This window comes from Hemicordylus capensis, chromosome 3 (assembly GCF_027244095.1).
Source record: "Hemicordylus capensis ecotype Gifberg chromosome 3, rHemCap1.1.pri, whole genome shotgun sequence".
Classification (NCBI taxonomy): Eukaryota; Metazoa; Chordata; class Lepidosauria; order Squamata; family Cordylidae; genus Hemicordylus; species Hemicordylus capensis.
The window spans coordinates 222,832,036-222,850,998 of record NC_069659.1 but is presented as its reverse complement, the minus strand read 5'-3'; the positions used below and the strand labels follow the sequence as shown (position 1 = coordinate 222,850,998).

At 45.3% G+C, this 18,963-nt stretch overlaps 1 long non-coding RNA gene across 1 annotated transcript in view; it reads left to right on the top strand.

Annotated features, from left to right (window-relative positions):
• LOC128351810 (uncharacterized) overlaps positions 1–18,963 on the top strand; it is a 74,508-nt gene that overhangs the window by 30,468 nt on the left and 25,077 nt on the right. Inside the window, exon 4 of the long non-coding RNA XR_008320054.1 lies at positions 12,339–12,468. This is a non-coding gene — a long non-coding RNA (uncharacterized LOC128351810). The remainder of the gene's footprint in view (positions 1–12,338; positions 12,469–18,963) is intronic.

Here is an 18,963-nt window from a genome sequence, read left to right as displayed (position 1 = left end):
GGTCTTTCACTCTGATCAGGGTGGTGTTCCATGGGTGGGGACTCCTGTGATTTCCCCATTGTCATGGATGGACCACCATCTGGTTAAGGTTGGACTCATAGTCACAGCCCACCTTCGCAGTGGGGAGGGGCCCATTAGAATGGTCTGCCCGAGGAGGTTATTGGATCCAGTAGGGTTCCAAGATGCCTTGGAGGGATTTCGTGTTGGCTCTGTTGGTGATCCTGTTGATGTCCTGGTGGAGAATTGGAACAGCAAACTCACCAGGGCAGTAGACATGATCACTCCTAAGCATCCTCTCCAAGCCGCTTCAAAATTGGTCCCTTGGTATATGGAAGAACTACGGGGGCTGAAGTGGCGAGGTAGATGACTGGAGCTTTCCCTGGCAGGGAAGTTGTTGTTGAAGGCCTAGATGAGATCAGAAATGATTCTTTGAGGGAGGGCAGGATGTCTCCTTGCTTTAAGGATGCAATTATTAGACGTCTTTTGAAGAAGCCTGCGTTGGATCCCTCAGAGTTAAGCAACTATAGGCCTGTCTCCAAACTTCTGTGATTAGGCAAGGTAATTGAGAGGATAGTGGCCTCACAACTCCAGGGGGTCTTGGATGAAACTGATTATCTAGATCCATTTCAGACTGGCTTTTGGGTGGGCTAGGGGGTGGAGACTGCCTTGGTCAGCCTGATGGATTATCTCTAATTGGGAACTGACAAGTGTGACTCTGTTGGTCCTTTTGGACCCGTCGGCAGCTTTGGATACTATCAACCATAGGATCCTTCTGGATCATCTGAGAGGGTATGGGGTGGGAGGGACTGCTTTGCAGTGGTTCCACTCTTACCTCTCAGACAGATTCTAGATGGTGTCCCTCGGGGACTATTGTTCTTCAAAATCTGAACTTCTGTATGGTGTCCCTCAGGGCTCTGTATTGTCTCTGATGTTGTTTAACATCTACATGAAACTGCATGGAGAGGTCATCAGGAGATTTGGTGCAGGGTGTTATCAGTATGCTGATGACACCCAAATCGTTTTCTCCATATCAACATCATCAGGAGAAGGCATAACCTCCCTAAAAGCCTGCCTGGAGGCAGTGATGGCTGGATGAGAGATAACAAGCTGAGTGAGTCCAGATAAGACGGTAGTGGTGTTTAAACAGGTTCAATGTTGAATGTGTTCGATGACCATTTTGGTTCGACCATTTGGGATCGAACTAAACCACCCTTTGTGGTTTGAACCGAACCCCCCCAGGAATTCGTGACCCCCCTTTTTTAACCATTTATCCCCTCTGGGGGACATCCTCTAGGTGGCAGGGGGGTCCACGGGGGTTCACCTGAGCAATGGGCCTCTGCATGACCTGGGATGATGAAGAGCTGGTTAGGGTGGCAAGGAGGCCGGCAGGGGAGGGGGAACCCCCATGGAAACCCCACCCCCAGAGGAAGTCCCCTGGAGGGAGTAAGTGATAATTGTTTTTTAAAAAATAACCACAACTGTGAATCCCCACAACCGGACCAAACCAAACCGGCGAGTGGTTTTGGATTGCCAGACCAAACTGGCCACCCGGTTCGGGTCTGGTTCAGACTCAAACCACATACACACCCCTACAAGATGAAGGTATTTATTGTGCGGGGTCGGAACTTGGGAGATGATTTTTATCTGCCAGTTCTGGATGGGGTCACACTTACCCAGAAGGAACAGGTACACAGTCTGCGGGTGCTTCTGGACACAAACCTTTCCCTGGTATCCCCAGTTGAGGTAGTGGGCAGAGGTGCCTTTTATCAGCTTCGGCTGATATGCCAGCTGCTTCTGTTTCCTGAGATAAATGACCTCAGAACAGTAGTTCACCTGCTGGTCACCTCCAGACTTGATTACTGCAATGCGCTCTATGTGGGGATGCCTTTGTACATAGTCCATACACTGCAGTTGGTCCAGAATGTGGCAGCCAGGTTGGTCTTTGGGTCATCTCGGAGAGACCATATCACTCCTATCTTAGAAGATCTACACTGGTTGCTGATAAGTTTCTGGACAAAATACAAGGTCTTGGTTATAATGTATAAAGCCCTAAACAGCTTGGGCCCTGGGTATTTAAGAGAATGCCTTCTTCGCTATGAACCACACTTCCCCTTGAGGTGATCAGGAGTGGTTCGTCTGCAGTTGCCACCGGCTCGTCTAGTGGCCACCCAGGGACAGGCCTTCTCACTTGCTGCCCTGAGGCTTTGGAACACACTTCCTGCTGTAATGAGAGCCTCCCTATCCCTGACAATGTTTAAAAAGGCAGTCAAGGAGACACATTTGTTCACCCAGGCTTTTAATTAGATACTGTTTTAATAGTTTTATGGTTTTAAATAGTTTTAACATTTTAAATTCTAAATTATTGTAATGTTTTAACATTTTATTTGCTTTAAAAAAATTGTTTTGTTGTAAACTGCCCAGAGACTTGTGTTTTGGGAGGTATATAAAAGTGCTAAATAAATAAATAATGTCTTCTATAGTCCCTGTTCCCTTCCACATCACTGCCCAGCCCTAGGAGCTCCCCTGCTGACTGTTGTGAGAGTTCATACTCCATCCTTCCTATTGATTTGGGCCTTAAAGGCCAAGGACAAGTTTGGGGCTATGAAGGGCAAGTTGTAAGCAAGCACAATTTGTGACATTGCAGAACATCATTATTGATTGTGTTGCACACCTGTTAGGGCATCTTCCTTAGGTTCCAATATTTATTTCAAACAAGAACCAATCCTTGGCTGTTGATTCTGGGTGGCATCATTTACCGTCAATTTCCACGTGAAGATAGAAGGATCGTTGTGCCAAAAAAATACAGCTACCCTCAGATGCTTGAGGGCTCAGGGTGAGGGCTGAGAATTTCCTCAGGTGGTGGCAGTAGCTGACTATCTAGCTATAAATGTCTCAAAACCTCAAGATGAGGTGTTGCAACAACCACCGTTAACTGGCTACTACCTTGTCAGGGAACACAGAGAAGGCTCTTCACTGTCCTCTAGCTCAGTGTTTCTCAACCACCGGTCCCTGGACCGCTGCCGGTCCCCGAAGGGTTGAGTGCCGGTCCCTGACTGGGAGTCAACCCCCCCTCAACTGAAATCAAGGCACTCACTTTCTCAATTTTGCACATGGCACGGAAGAGGAAGAGTATCACGGAGGCATGGGACCCTTCTTGTGCCTTGCTTCCACGTGCTGCTGAGATCTTCCTACAGCTATCTTATTCCCTATCTTTACAGCTTCAAACTGTATGCGGTGCAGGGGCATGGAGGAAAAAGTATGGCAGTGGGCGCCACTTGAAGGGCTGCTGGTTCTTGCACGCTCATTGTTTGCAGCCAAAGGTTGGTTGATTGAAACCCAGCTGCCTGTTGTGGTCGAGGTGCCTTGAGAGGGGACGCTGTTTCCCTCTTGCATCAGTGGGGCTTGCTTGTATGTTGTTTTCATTGGCCCCATGTAGCTTTTGAATTTTTCTAATGGCCCAACATCCCCTCTCCATTGAGTAATCACAAGCACCTCCACTCCAGACATACTGGAGACAAATGTGTTCACCCAGGCTTTTAGATTCAGGGGTTCTCAACCTTGGGTACCCAGACGTTGGTGGACTTCTACTCCCATAATCCCCAGCCATAATGGCCAAATGCCATTGTTGTTGGGGGTTATAGGAATTTAACTGAGGGACCCAAGGTTAAGAACCCCTAATATTCCATGTTTGCAAAAGATTCCAAATTTAATTATTTTAATGCTTATATTATTTTCATTCTAAACTGCCCAGAGATGCAAGTTTTGGGCAGTATAGAAGTCTGAGAGATAGATAGATAGATAGATAGATAGATAGATAGATAGATAGATAGATAGATAGATAGACTTGAAACCCCTTTACTAACTGCTGGTCCGGGAAACTGCGCATGAAGAATGTAGCGGTCCTTGAAACTCTGCACGAAGAATTTAGCGGTCCTTGACTCCAAAAAGTTTGAGAAACACTGCTCTAGCTTACATCTCTGCCATCAATGGTCAGAGCCTACTTTAAACTTACTTCTGAGTTTTCAGTATTTTTCTGAGAACTTGATACCTAATTTTATATTACTAATTAAAATCATTTCAGCGAACTGAACATTGGAGTTACAACAGTGTTACAATACATTTTGTTTCAGAGTTCTAACTAAACCAACCAGAGTCATGCTTAGTCCACTTATAACTCTTCCCTTATTAATATGGCTATTCTACTTCGTAACTTCTATATATTTATTTCTCCTAGGCGTACCCATCGCAAATCCCATGGGTGGCAGCTCTCACGAGAGAGCTGTGAATTAATGATGGCGATAGGAGAAGTGGCTGCGCAGGGGAAGTGGCCAAAGCGGCAGCCGCCAAGATGGCAGGCCACACAGGGGAAGTGGTGGCTGGCAGGCCGGCAGGTGGCCAGTGGAGAAGAAGCAGCTGGTGCCAGGCCAACAGGTGGCCGGCCAAGGAGAAGCGGCAGCCGGCCGCTGAGGAAAAGCAGCCTGGCCGCTGAGGGAGAATGGGCTGTGGAGGCGGGGAGGAGAACAAAATGGGGCAGGGGAAAGAAATAAAGATGGAGGGAGGAGAGACAGGGAGAACTAGGGGTGCAGACGCTCTGAGCCAGGTCAGCTAGTTTCTTTTATTATTTTCTAGGCTTCATACACATTGACTGACCTATTTCCTTTCAGAAGAACTGACCATTCTTTTTATACTCCTTTTTCCAACCCAACTGAAGCTCTCTGATTAACTCTCAGCAGTCCTTTATTTCCTTCCAAGATTCCAACAGGGGTTTCCTTTCTTATGTGCAGGGTCCCTTCTTTGTCAATCAACAGTTTGACTTAATTTCCCCCCAAAGCCACCTTCATAACTTAGCGCACACGTGCATGCACACACACACCCCGACCACCATCCATTTTGTCACAAATGTAGGCGAGAATCAGCATTTTGCATTTTGAATGAGATTGATTGACTCAGAGAGTATGTAGCTAATGGGAACTGAGGGTGCAATAGAGCATGTAGTAGAGTATGTGCACAAAACCGGCCAGGTTGGTTCAGTTCAAATCCAGGCCAGATTCGAACTGACTCAGTGGGCTCTATTTGGGCACAGGTTGACCTGGACCTGGTTCATCCCAACTGCCAAACCAGTTTGAAGTGGTTTGGGGCTCTACAGGTAAAGTGGAATCCAGTGAGGATTCCCCTTTACCAGTAAAGGGCCAGCAGGACTTCCCTAAGCCTAGCAGGGGTGAGAGCAGATTAATTTAGTACTTATGTGCAAGCCACTATGGGGTGGGGCAGTGGGGGTGGTGGCAACTCTCCCCCACCAGCCTCCCGCAGAGTAGCAAGGGCTGCCAGCAGCCCAGTTCAGGCCTCTGCACACATGTGGGGGTCATTTGCATGACCATGCAATTTGTGTGGTCATGAAAATAGCCTCTATTAATGCACAGAAGTCACTAAAACTGCCCTAGTGCATGTGCAGAGGTCTGAACCAGGCTGAAGAAGGCCCAAATCGGGCTGCTGGCAGCCCTGGTTACTCTGGAGGAGGCTGCGGAGGTGGGGGGAGCTGACACCAATGCTGCCACTCCCCCCCCCCATGGCTGCTGCAACAACGGCTTGCACTTGAAAGTACTAAATTACTCCTCTCCCCCTGCCCGTTTCCTGGTAAAGGGGAATCCTCACTGGATTCCCCTTTACCAGTAGAGCTTTGAACTGGGACCAGTTCAGTTAGAACGCAGTCCAGCCACAGCCTATCTGGTTTGACCCCTGTAGTGACCAGTCTCCCCACCCTCTAAAGAGTTAACAGGAAGTGAAACCTTGTCTTAACTGACAGGCTGGTGAACTCCAGAGCTCAATGAATCAGTCCACAAGGTGGGTGGGACATGAGAAGGGGAATTCTGGGAAGAAGAAAGGAAGTCTGTGTTGGGAGCATGGAGGACATGCAGCAATGGAGTTTGCTGCAGCAAGATGACTGTAGTTCCTTGTAAGACAGGATTGCAGGAGGATTGATTCTCATCAGGAGTTTGGTGAGTTCAAGTACAGGAAGGCAGGGCTTTGGCTTTCGGAATTTAGCATAGGAAAAGAGTGTTTAGTCAGACTTCACCTCAGGAATTTATAATTCTTTGTGTGTGTGCTTTGCATTGTCCTAAACATCTGTTCCTCGCAACTGAGTAACTAAGATTCCAAAATGTGCTGCCCCATCTGGGAGCTTTGGAAGTATTTTTGTAACCAACTAAGCATTTTCAAGTGTATCTAAGAAGCTAAAAGCCTCAGACGGAACTAGTCTGTAGTAATTTTAATAAAATGTCTCCTCACCCCGCTTTCTTCACTTTTTACAAGCCTTCAAGAATTGGTTATTTACCCAGAAGGAGAAGGGGGGGGCGCTAGAAGACGGATTTATCTGGTTCAAAACCTGTCTCAATGAGAACTTGGCCAAATTAACAATTAACTCCACGTTCAGGCAGACGTCTGGGAGAACAATTGATTTATGCACTTGCTTGTTAGCAAGGAAGAAAAGGCAAACAGAGATCTTTGATCACTCCAATTCTCATTCAGAGTAGCCTGTAGGAGAGATATGCTGGCAGCAGTAACCTCCCCAAATGTCTGGATTTACCAGAATCTTTTTCTTAGCTTTCTGGGTTTTGAAAGTTAAGGATATTTAATTGTTCTTAGGCAGCTTCTCTGAGCACTCTGATAGTGCTGACATTGCTGATAGGAGTCATGTAAGTGCTATTCTTGAGCTAGTTGACTGAGAAGACTGCTAGCAGCTGGTTAAAACTGGTTCAGTTCATTTATTCATTAACTGAGCTGAGTGAGACAGAAAGGAAATTTCCATACACCAATCACCACAACCCCGAACCTGATCAAACCTTGCCAGTTCGCATTGAGCCCAGCTCTAACTGAGCTGGCTTGCAAACCCCTAGTGTGCAGTGATGGCAAAGGTGATCTGATGCAGCGATCAGGGATCTGCTCCCTGAGAGTACCTGTTTGCTTTTTATGAGCTAGAGCAGGCTTGGGCCGTAACCCAGAATTTGGCTTTTTAAAAGCCAATCTGGCAACCCTCACGCCAGACCACTCCCTTATTCAGCCTTACCAGACCTCCCCTCCAACTCCACTCTTACCTTCCCTGGGATGGCAGCTGTTTCTCTCCCTCCCCCCTCCCTCTGAGTTCCACTCTCCCTGTCATTTAAATGCGCATGACATTTTAAAAGGTAAAAAGGCTGAAAGAAGTGTGTGGAGGATCTCACATTCCCTTCTTCCATGTCTCACCTCCTGCCTTTCTGGGAGAGGGCAGCTCAGGAGAAGAGGAGGAGTGGCAAGGGTTAACCTGCTAAAAGGGCAGTGGGAAAGTCAGACACTGGAGGAGGTGCACTGGCAAAATGGCAAATTTGCCAGTCTGCTCAGTAAGAATGGTATATGCGTCTAGAACATTTTGCTGGACCTCACCAGGATCCATCTAGCATAGCATCCCAGCCCCCCCCCCGAAAAGCAGACTGACAGATGTTCATGGGATCTTAAAAGATGGGAATGAAGATGATCTAGCCTTCTGTTGTTATGTGTAGGGATGTGCGAGTTAATTTGTGGCCAAATCTTTGATTTGATTCGAATCTGGTCAATTTGATTATTGATTAATTGAATCACCCTTGGGGATACTGACCAGATTTGAGGTCAAATCGAATCACCTTAGATTTGAGCTAGAATCGATTTGGCGATTTGAGGTGCAATTGAAATAATGTGTGCCAATTTCCACCCAACCCCCAAAGTATAGTAAAGATTTATAGTTTTAAATCATTGTAATACTGGGTTTCAAATAAATAAATAAATAATCGGGCAAGGGGGTGAATTGTTAGGAATATTTACATGCTGTAAATTCTCCATTGTGACATAACTTCTTCATAGGGATTCACTATGTAAAAATTCCTAAAAATCACATGTAACAATTCCTAAAAACCCACCCGTTTGCCCCAATTCATTTGGGGGGTTGGGGGGTAGTTGGCACACTTGGGACCCTACCACCCAACCCAGTTTTGAGGCAGAAGATTCTAGCTTGAGTTGAATCAGGCTGGTTTGATTCAAACTCAAATTGAATCACAAAAATAGATTCATATACATCCCTAGTTACATGTCCCCATCATCTGGACTTCAATGCTGTACTGCTTCTGTACACAGCTCAGCTAACAGCTGTTTCTAGGCCTGTCATATGAAGTTGCTTTATAGTGAGTCAGATCACTGGCACATCTAGCTCAAGATTGTCTATGCTGACTAGCAGCATCACTTTGAGATTTCAGATAGGACACTTTCCCATACCTAGCTGGAGATTCAAGAGATTGAATCATGCAAAGCACACAGTTTACCACTGCACTATGACCTCATCCCTGTGAATTTGTCTAATCCCTTTTTAAAAACTGTTATAGCTAGTGGCCATCCACGCATCATGTGGCTACTGCTCTCTCCAAAGTGCAGAACTGAGCCTCAATATCCTCAACTAGTATTTCCAATTAATTAAGATTATCCCTGTACCATCTCTGCAAGGAGGAAGAAGTGAAGAAATTCTGAATCTGTATCTCATAGCATCCAAAGAGACCCTTGTAGGTGTATCTTGGCTAATTATCCTTGATTGTAGAACTTATTTCTGACGTAGTTGTACAAACATAGAATCTCTTAGTAAGTTGCTTGTCCTAGGCATATCTTTCCAACATCCAAGCCTTTAAGAAACACAAGACCAACTCTTTTATATCAACATTTACTTATTTATTATTTATTTTTATTTGTTTATTAAACTTCTATACTGCCCAAACGTTTGTCTCTGGGCAGTTAGGCTTTCAGTGGTGGTCTGAAGAGGCTGGTAGACTCTTAATGCTCTTTTAATGAGATTTGAGTTTGCATTGACATTCAACTAAAGCAAAATTCAAAGCAAATTTTAGAGTTTCTTCTTGGGCAAATCATCTGAAGAATTTGGAGGGAAACCTGATTGTTGTTTTTTGTTTTAATAACAGAGAGATGATGAAGTGTGCGAGTAGGTGAGGCTGCATATCCCTAACCATAACTGCTTTTTACTTTCTTTTAGTATCCAACCTGATCCTTCATGATGGGGCAATCAACATCTACCAATATCTCCTCTGCCTTAAAATGTTAAGCGGTTTTAAACCATTTCCCCCCCTAGAATTCAGCCACTATCAAATCTTTTCTCCAGTCTGTCTCTTTCTATTACACAGAAAGGAGGCAAGTGAGCTCAGTGTTCAACCCTTGGGTCTCTTCAAAATGTCTTGGGAACTCATCTCTGTGTACTCTAGCAATTGAATAATTAGCAATGTTGAACTGATTACTCCTTTTTATTTGAGGGGGGGGGAATCCCACCACACACACACACACACTATGGATGTGTGGGCAGAGTGACTAAAACCACCTGAGGCCCTGAAATTATGGCAGCAGGAAAGCTCAGCCTGATTAGATTTATGTTAGTGGCTGATGGGTAATCATCAAGTCTTATGGTTCTTACATGGACTAACAGATTTCAAAACCTCTCTAACCACATCTTCCCCAAGGCAAATCTGACATTCCATCTAACTCTGTATGAATAAATGGAACGACAAACTGAGATTTAATCTTTTCAACTTTCTGATTTGTAAAGTTAGAAAGCTATATGCAGTGTTGTGTCAGTATTTGTCTCCTGTGTGTCATTATGCCATTGGCACTGATGGAGTTGTACCCAGAAGAACTTGACCCTTAAGTCAATAAAATTAATTGTTTGTTGTCTTATGATCACTAATTTTAAAATGTCTTGCAACATATACCGGCATGTTTGGTGTGCCTCTGGACAGGAGGAGCAGCAGCAGCAGCAGGAGTAATTCATATCAGTACCTGACTTTGGCATGTATAATGAGCATGCCAGTTTCCATGTCTACAATAGCAGTGCCTCAATACCTTCATGTCACTGTTAGCACTGCATATCATGTCGGGCACTGCCTTCTATAATCAATTGAGCCCTGCCAATACCACAGCTCAGAGTAGGTGAAAAACCTCCTAATCCTGTCCAGTCTGGATGAAAGAAAGATGACATCTCCTCAGCCCCGGCAGTGACATGCACTTCATGGCAACTCAATTCTGCGCTGACATCTGGGGGTAGGAAATTCAAGTTATAAGGAGCCACTTGAGGAAAAGGCGTTTAATAAATAAGTAAATTGCTGTGCTATTAGGCTGCTCCTGAAGACACAAAAGAGGTTTACCATGCCAGAAATCTCTGCTCTGAACAAGGGCCATATTAGATACACAAGCTAGCTTGTCATGGTGCCTCAGTTGTCTCGCACACTGAAGGACAAAGGCAGCTAGCAGCCATCTTTATTGAGGGAAAAGATTGCTACCGGCAAGAATCAATCAGGCCATTTGACATGTGCTGTGATGTGCACCCTTAGTTGATTAATTACCCTGCTATAATAGGGATTTCAAAAGCAAATAACTCAAGAAATACTAAATGGATATTTTTTCAAAATGAAAAAGAATGCTTTCTCCTGTGGACCTAAATGTTTGGACACATCTAAAGGAAGAAGAAAATATATGGTATGTTACTCTTGACCAAATATAGGTCATCAACAAGCAAAATCAGCTTCTTAGGGACACATTTTCAAACTGCTGTATCTTGGTCATTTATCAACAGATCTGCATGAAATTTGGACAGGTAGTGGCACTGTATGCCAAGTTTCAAGCACGTTGGATGGATGGCTTGGATTTTATGACCAATAGAATGTCCAGGGCTTATAATGGTGGAGTTTTCACACTTCACCTTAACTATACAGATCATATTGTGTATTTAAAGAACATCATTCACACATTGTCATTTAAATGGTCATTGGCATGTTTAATTTCTGGATGATACACTCACTAGTGTGTAATTGGTCATTGGAACTAATAAATGAATATACATCTGAAGTGTATGGATGTATGGAATGGAATGGAATCATTGTTAAACGCTCAGTTAGAGACGCTGCGGGAACTTAGAGGAAGATTGATTTGGGTTTGTAAAAGTGAATTCCCCTGTGAAAGAAAGCCTCTGTTATCTCACATGAAATCTTCTGCTCCAAATCATCTCTTAGAAGCACAGGAAAAGCAGGAGGTCAGCACCAAAAAATTGAGCAAAAAAAAAAGACAAAATAAAATGATAGGCTCGTACCGAAAAAAAATGTGCATTTACTGCAGGATCCCGATATGTTTCAAGCTATATGCTCTTCATCAGGAGAAAAGGATTAATAAATAACAATGTTCCAAAAGATATCTCTTGCTTTAACGCCTCCATACAAAAAATGCCTTCCCACACAGAAAACTAATATGCCAGTGAGAAAAGTTCTAAGCTAGCCTTCTCCTTCATATGCTAATGTCATACATAGAGGAATTTTTATTTTGGGGTATAGAGAAGCATTCAGTTATAGAAGCCCCCACCTACAGTTTGAAGTAGTACAGTTCAGAAATAGGTTTCCCACCTCATCTGCTGTTTGTGAGAACCATGTCTGACTCTTTGATAGTTATCGCCTGTATAAGAAGGAGAGCTTGGGTCCGTTGCTGACAAATGATTATGAATTCTAATATGCACATGCTGTCTTAGATAGTAAGCCACCCTAAGGAAGAACTGCATGATACCAGAGACATGAGACTGCCATAAAAATGGCATTCCTGTGTTGAGTTGTCTGCCAGTCCTCCATTACGTGCAGTACACTATCTGTCAGTCAGGGATGTGAAACAAGCGTGAGGAAATGGATAGTGTGAAGGCTTCACTTCACACAGTAAGGAGTATAGCATATTATCATGATGGATAAAGAGAAAACGTGGCACTGGGATATAGTTTTCCGCATTTTCTCCAGTAATGTATAATTCTGTCCTCAGCCATTCACCTAACAGGTGGTACATCAGTATCTCCCAAAAGAATCCACTCAGAATGGCCCTCTAGCCCAAACTACTGCTGTATGAATAACTTTTAAACCATTATAGCTCTTCAAAAGTTTCTGAAATTAAATAGATATTGAATTCTTCCCATATCATTTTAGCTTAGAAGATGTGAACTAAGCCCATTTCCCCTTTTAAGGCAAAAAAGAAAAGTAATGAGAAAAATCTGTTCATACCACTTAAACAAGGTCACTCTAAGATTTTATAGATTTCAGTACAGAGCAATTCCAAGAAGTTCTATAAAGAAGTCAGGCTATAACACTCTAGTTTATTTTGCTGTTCTTCTCTTTAATTTAGTGCCGATTATGAGGCATAAAAAAGGCAGTTCCAATTAAATTTACACCATATTTCAATTGTCTGTGGCAGGCTGAAAATGCAATAATCTCTTCCCAAGATTGCAATAATCCTTGTGTTTTGTGTCTTTTTGCAACCAGGCATCAATAATAGCGTTATGTACAACAAACGCAGGAATGATGGATCACATCTTTTATCAAGTATACTTTTTCTTAATGGAGAGTCAAGAACCAACCACAAATGCCATGTTTTTAGCCTATTTTCCCCAGGGTAAGTAATCTTATGAGATCACTTTGCTCTGCCTGTGTGTGTGAGAGAGAGAGAAAGAGGAAGAGTTTGTGTGTGCACACCCGTTCCACTAATAACTTTGCAATGCCTGGACCAATTTGGACTAAATTGGGTATTGTTGTAGTGCCACATAGGGACACCTCAATGATGCATTTTGTGATGACATCATCCATCCCAATTCAAGATGGCGGCTTTGAGAATTTTTGCGGTGAAAGTGGGCTAACTTGTGATCTGCCTAACCAGTTTGCACCAAACTTAGTATACATGTTGAGGCTATAGAGGACATTAAACTTTGATATCCCATAAATGAATTCCAGAACCCATTTCAAGATGCCAGCTGTGTGTTCCCTTACTAAGAACTTTGCAATGCCTGGACCAATTTGGATCAAATTTAGTACAGTTGTAGTGCCCCATGGGGACATGAGAGCCAGCGTGCTATAGTGGTTAGAGTGCTGGACTAGGACCGGGGAGACCCGAGTTCAAATCCCCCATTCAGCCATGAAATTAGCTGGGTGACTCTGGGCCAGTCACTTCTCTCTCAGCCTAACCTACTTCACAGGGATGTTGTGAAAGAGAAACTCAAGTATGTAGTACACCGCTCTGGGCTCCTTGGAGGAAGAGTGGGATATAAATGTAAATAATAATAATAATAATAATAATAATAATAATAATAATTTCAGTGGCATGTTTTATAATGATATCATCTTAATGCCATCTTCCACCTATGCACGGTGCACCCTGTTCTTACGGAAGAGGCTCTGGTGACTACTGTGCCCTGCATATTGCATGTTGGTGCACAACAAACAGCGTATGGATGTGAAGATAGTAATTATTAATTAAAATTATATTGAAAAGAAAGTAAGTGGATTAGTTTGTACCAGAACTTCTTGTTTTACATCTACAGACATTTACTTCCATGTTCTTCACAAAAATAATAGGAATAAGGAATAAAGAACTTGGCTAAAAAGTTCAGTATCATTTATTTTACAGCTCAGTGAAAATAACTTTTTTAGAAGTTGTGAAGAATGTTTCCTTTTCATAAATTTAAAAAACCCTCTTTATTAAATCATTGGGTCAACATACTCACTCCTTTGAAAACTTGTGCTTAATGGCCAGTTGAGGTTGTTCTCATGACCAGCCCTACCCAGGTAGGGGAGCGCTATAGGGGTGTGCACAGAACCGCAGAGCTGCGTTCCGGCACTGGGGTGGGGGGTTCCATTAAGGGTGGGGGGGTTACTTACCCCTCCTGCCGCTTTCCACCTTTGGCGCCGTATTCTCTGTAACAATGGGGCGGCAGGATACCTCCCTGCCGCCCCTTTCCTTCTTTGACTGCAAAAGGCTTTTTGCGTGCGCGCGCACGCAAAAGGCTTCTTAAAGCCTTTTGCAGTCAAGCAAGGAACGGGGCGGCAGGGAGGTATCCTGCCGCCCTGATTGCTACAGGAACTGAGCAGTTGGGAGAGGAGGACAAAAAGGGCTTGGAAGGGGCTCTGGGTCTTTTAGGATGGCTCTCCTGCTAGGAGCAGGGAGGAAGGGGTACCGAGTGAAGGGAAGGGACGAGGGTGTGGAACTCTTTAGCAATAGACTCCCTGAGCCACTTGAATGTCACATCTGATAGAGGGCGATTGTTTCTGTCATTACTCCCCCGATCCACATGACTCACAGACACTGCTGTTGCTGGTGCAGAGCCTGTCGGTGGAGGAACGATTTCTGGCTGTTCTATCTGCACCGGAGAGTTTGGAGCTGCTGACTGGGCTGCAGGGGGGAGCTGCATAACTGGTCTCCCCTCCCCCAAGATAGTACCAGGCCTAGAGTTCGAGGGAATAAAATGGCACCCATCTGAGCCAAGCAAGGAAAGGGGCGGCAGGGAGGTATCCTGCCGCCCCGATTTCTACAGGAGCTGAGCAGCCGGCGCGCAGTCAAGCGGGGAAAGGGGCGGCAGGGAGGTATCCTGCCGCCCCATTGTTACAGAGAATACGGCGCCAAAGGTGGAAAGCGGCGGGAGGGGTAAGTAAACCCTCCCCCGCCCTTAATGGAACCCCCCACCCCAATCTGTCCGAACCCGAACCGCCCGTCCCCGGACTGGTTCGGAGGCCTCTAGAACGGCCTCTGAACTGGTTCATGCCCATCCCTAGAGCGCTAGCCAGGTTAGGGCTGTTTGTGAGAACTGCTGGGACTGGTCCGGATCCTGGCGATCCTCCGCTGGGTCTCCCAGATATTGTACCCAGGCTAAAAGTGCAGTAGGAGGGTGTGCACACCCCCTCCAATCTTACCAGTCCACTTGGTCGTGTGGAAGCTTGGGCTGCTGGCAGCCCAAACTTCTACAGAGACGGGTGGAAGGAGTGCCTGGTAGCATGGAATTCCCCCAATGTACCGTTCTCCTCATGCAGTGCATTGTGGGTTTATTGGAGTACTTCCTCCCCTGGATCCCAGCTCTGCCGATTGCCACCACATTGGTTGTCTGGGCATGCAATTAGCAGAGCAAGGATGAGCCTGGGGCTCCCCAGTACCAGTTTGCTTCTTTAACCATTACACCACAGTCAGCCAGTTCACATGATCATAAGCTGAGTAGGACAAGTGTCCTATCCAACTTTGGGAGTTGTGTACACTCTCAGTTTTCGGTCATGTGTTAGCAAAAACTGAGGTAGGAGGAGGAGAGAGTGATCGTCTGTGAGCCAGGAGCTGGGTAGGATGGCTTTCTTCCCGCCCTCAATAAAATGCTGCATACACGTGCTGGGTAGGATGGTGCTGCCTTACCCAGTTGCTGGCTTGCTTATGATCACTCTCCCCTCAACTTACCTCAGTTTTTTTAACCAATACATGGCCTAAAATCAGGAGTAGACATAGCTCCCAAAGCCAGTAAGGCATTTGTCCTACCCGACTGATGACCATGTGAACTGGCTGACTGACTACTAAAAGTTAAACCCACTACGTTTCCTCTACAACTTCTTCCTCAAGCCATTTTCTCCTATTTAACCAGGAACCTGTTCTCAGAGCCAGGCTGGGGGGAAGAAGTAGCCGAGGGGCATGTGCATTTCAAGGAAAGGCAGAAAAGCAAGGGAAGAATGATGTGTCCCCCTCCCACCCAGCACCATTCCTCCCATGTACATAAATGTTCTGCCTTGCATATCAGAGTCAAACACAGGATTGTAAATCCATCATTTATCATCACCTAGTCCTGGCTGAAATCTGTCCAGAGCAATGACTCAACACTTATACATCTTTCCATAGGATCAAGGAGGATCTGTCTCTGAAATGTAAACACTTTATCTCCCTTAACAGTTTTCCAAACAAACACAAGGTGAAAACATATAGGAAGACATATGCTAAGTTTTTGATTTAAGCTTTCAGGGGTTTGCTGACTGCCCAGATTATTACAGAATCAGTGCCGTGTAGTGGTTAGAGTGCTGGACTAGGCCCGGAGAGACCCAAGTTCAAATCCCCATTCAGCCATGAAACTAGCTGGGTGACTCTGGGCCAGTCACTTCTCTCTCAGCCTAACCTACTTCGCAGGGTTGTTGTGAGGAGAAACCTAAGTATGTAGTACACCACTCTGGGCTCCTTGGAAGAAGAGTGAGATATAAAATGTAAATAAAATAAAATAAAGTGAACAGAGAATTGCAGCACTCAAAAAAGCCCAAGCTTGCAGCCTTGGGAAGTGCCACTTCTTTGTGAAGCTTGCCCCAGTGACTTGTTATGAATAATGGAGAGAGATGGGGGCGGGGGCGGTGGGGACCAACAACCCAGTAAGATAATAGCATGGCAGCATCTGCTATATATGTTTAATTTACTTGCTGTATTATTTTGCAGTGATGGAAAATGTTTTGCTATGTGCTTTGCCTGCATAGGAGAATTTAGTAAGTTGAAACAAATTGTTCCAAATTGCTCTTGTGATTGGAGCAGAATGTTTTCAAGATGCCATCTGTGAGGCTTTCCCCAAGAAAAAACACACACCAAAGAACATAAATGCAGTCTGCAGCCACATTCCTTTTGGAGGCAATACAGCTGTGGGCTCTTGAATGCTGGTGAACATGCTGCTTCCTATTATGCTTCTCTGTTTATCAGTGGGATTTTCCTTGCCAAACGTTTTTGTGTATATGTTTTTTTCATTGTCATTTGCTTTCACCTGCATGAAACTGAGGCAAATTTGGAGGGCCCTACTCCAGTGCAGCATCTACAACAGGGCTGCTCAACTTCAGCCCTCCTGTAGATGTTGGCCTACAACTCCCATAATCCCTGGCTATTGACCACTGTGGCTGGGAATTATGGGAGTTGTAGTCCAAAAACAGCTGGGGGGGAGCTAAGTTGAGCAGGCCTGATCTACAACAAGCTAACATCCATGACCCATCAAGCTGTATGCAGTAGTATCCATATATGGCAGCTTACCAAGGATCTCCTGCTTTTCTAGGACTGTGCCAAATTTGTGTGATATTTTGATGCAAAAGTTGCCTTTTCAAAGGGTGTGAAAGAGTTCACCCCTTACTTCCACTCTTGTGCATATTTTTTTGTGTTTGTTCATCGCCCTTGTTCTCTGGTCTACTCTTGCTTCATCTCCACATAGATCTTTTGATAGATCTTTTTTAAGATCCCGTCACAGTCAATTAGGGATTGCATGGTGAATGTTATGGTGTCATGAACCTTTGTAGACAATTTGATTTGACTATACAGTGACATCAAGAGCCCTATTCACATGTGATGGCTAATGTACATACAATCTGTGTACAGTATACGCATGTACAGATCTGTATGCACATACAGTTATTCATTTGTTATGTACACTGCACATGCAGCAGTACATTTCCTTTCTGTGCCCTGCTTTTGAGAGGATCTGTACCCGTTTACTTAAAATGAACTCATGTACCCCCCCAAAAAGTGCTGCATTTCACACCCCTGCCCTGTTCCAATCCATTTTGCCACCATTAGTGTTAGAATGTGTTTTTTTAATTCTTGTTTTAATAGCTGGTATTATATGTCTTGGTTTTTGTGAACCACCTGGAGCCTCTGGAGTTAGGCGGTATATAAATAAAATAAAATAAAATTTTCAGGAGATTCAGCCATTTTGGGGGGGGACTCATTAAATTTTCTAAATTCAAAGAAGGGTTGGGGGAGGTTTACTTAAGGTGGATTCTTCAGCAGCGGAGGTGGTGGTGAACTTTTCTCTCCTCCTTTAAAAGGGGCAGCAGCAACATAGGAACATAGGAAGCTGCCATATACTGAGTCAGACCATTGGTCTATCTAGCTCAGTATTGTCTTCACAGACTGGCAGCGGCTTCTCCAAGGTTGCAAGCAGCAGTCTCTCTTAGCCCTATCTTGGAGAGGCCAGAGAGGGAACTTGAAACCTTTTGCTCTTCCCAGAGCGGCTTCATACCCTGAGGGGCATATCTTGCAGTGCTCACACATCAAGTCTCCCATTCAAATGTAACCAGGGCAGACCCTGCTTAGCTATGGGGACAAGTCATGCTTGCTACCACAAGATCAGCTCTACATTAGTAAAGTTTTAAACTTTACAAGGGGCTGCTGCTCCACTTGTCTCCAGGCAGAACCATTTTCTTTCCTGAGATGCCCGAGGGAAGAGCACAACATAATGCTTTTGTGTCTTTCCCTGGTTCATTCCAGGAAAGAAAATGGTATTGCCCTGGAGACAAGCAGCACAAGCTGTAAGGGAGATCAGATCCAGTGCTGCACTTTGCCCAGGCTGGAATGGCCCTTTAAGAGAAATGGAGTGTTCTCAAGACCCAGTGCCATCTTGCAATGTGTGCGTGTTGAAACAGAAGGAAGTGCAGTCCCATAGAGTTCTACTGGGAAAGTACTGGGTAGGACTACACTTTGGAATGCAGCATGCATGACTTCCAAGATGGTGCTGGGGCTTGAGTGGTTCTCGTTTCTCTCAAAGGGCCTCATCAGTGCTGGGCAGAGACGCTCTAACCCCTGGATTTTGGGAACCCGGTCCAGTCCTCCAAGGTCCGGAGAGGCCTTCAAATGGCCAGGGCCAGGGGCCTCCCAAGGCCAGCCGACGCCCGCCCTGCCAAACCTCTGTGTTTTTTTAATCATTACCACGGCTGAGAGGTGGCAGCAGATGGGGGAGCGGAGCAGTCCTTCTCCCTTCTCCCCCTCCCCTGGCACCGGTGGGGGCCGGAGCAACGCTGGGCCCATCCGTTTGGGCCTGCGTCTTTTTCCATCTGTGAGGCGTGCCTGCGCAGTTGAGATCGTCGCAAGTCTGTGATGTCACAGGTTTGTGACAATCTCTCAACTGCGCAGGGGAGCCTCGCAGTTGGAAAAAGATGCTGGCCCAAACAGACAGGCCCAGCATCACTCCAGCCCCCACCACTGCTGGGGGAGAGGGGAGAAGGATTGCTCCACTCCCCACCCCCCGCAGCCACCCCTTGGCCGCAGTAATGATTTTTAAAAACTGGAGGTTTGGTTATGGGCCCCCCAAAGGAGGCTTCAGGGGCTTCGTGCGGGGGGGGGGGTGTTTCACAG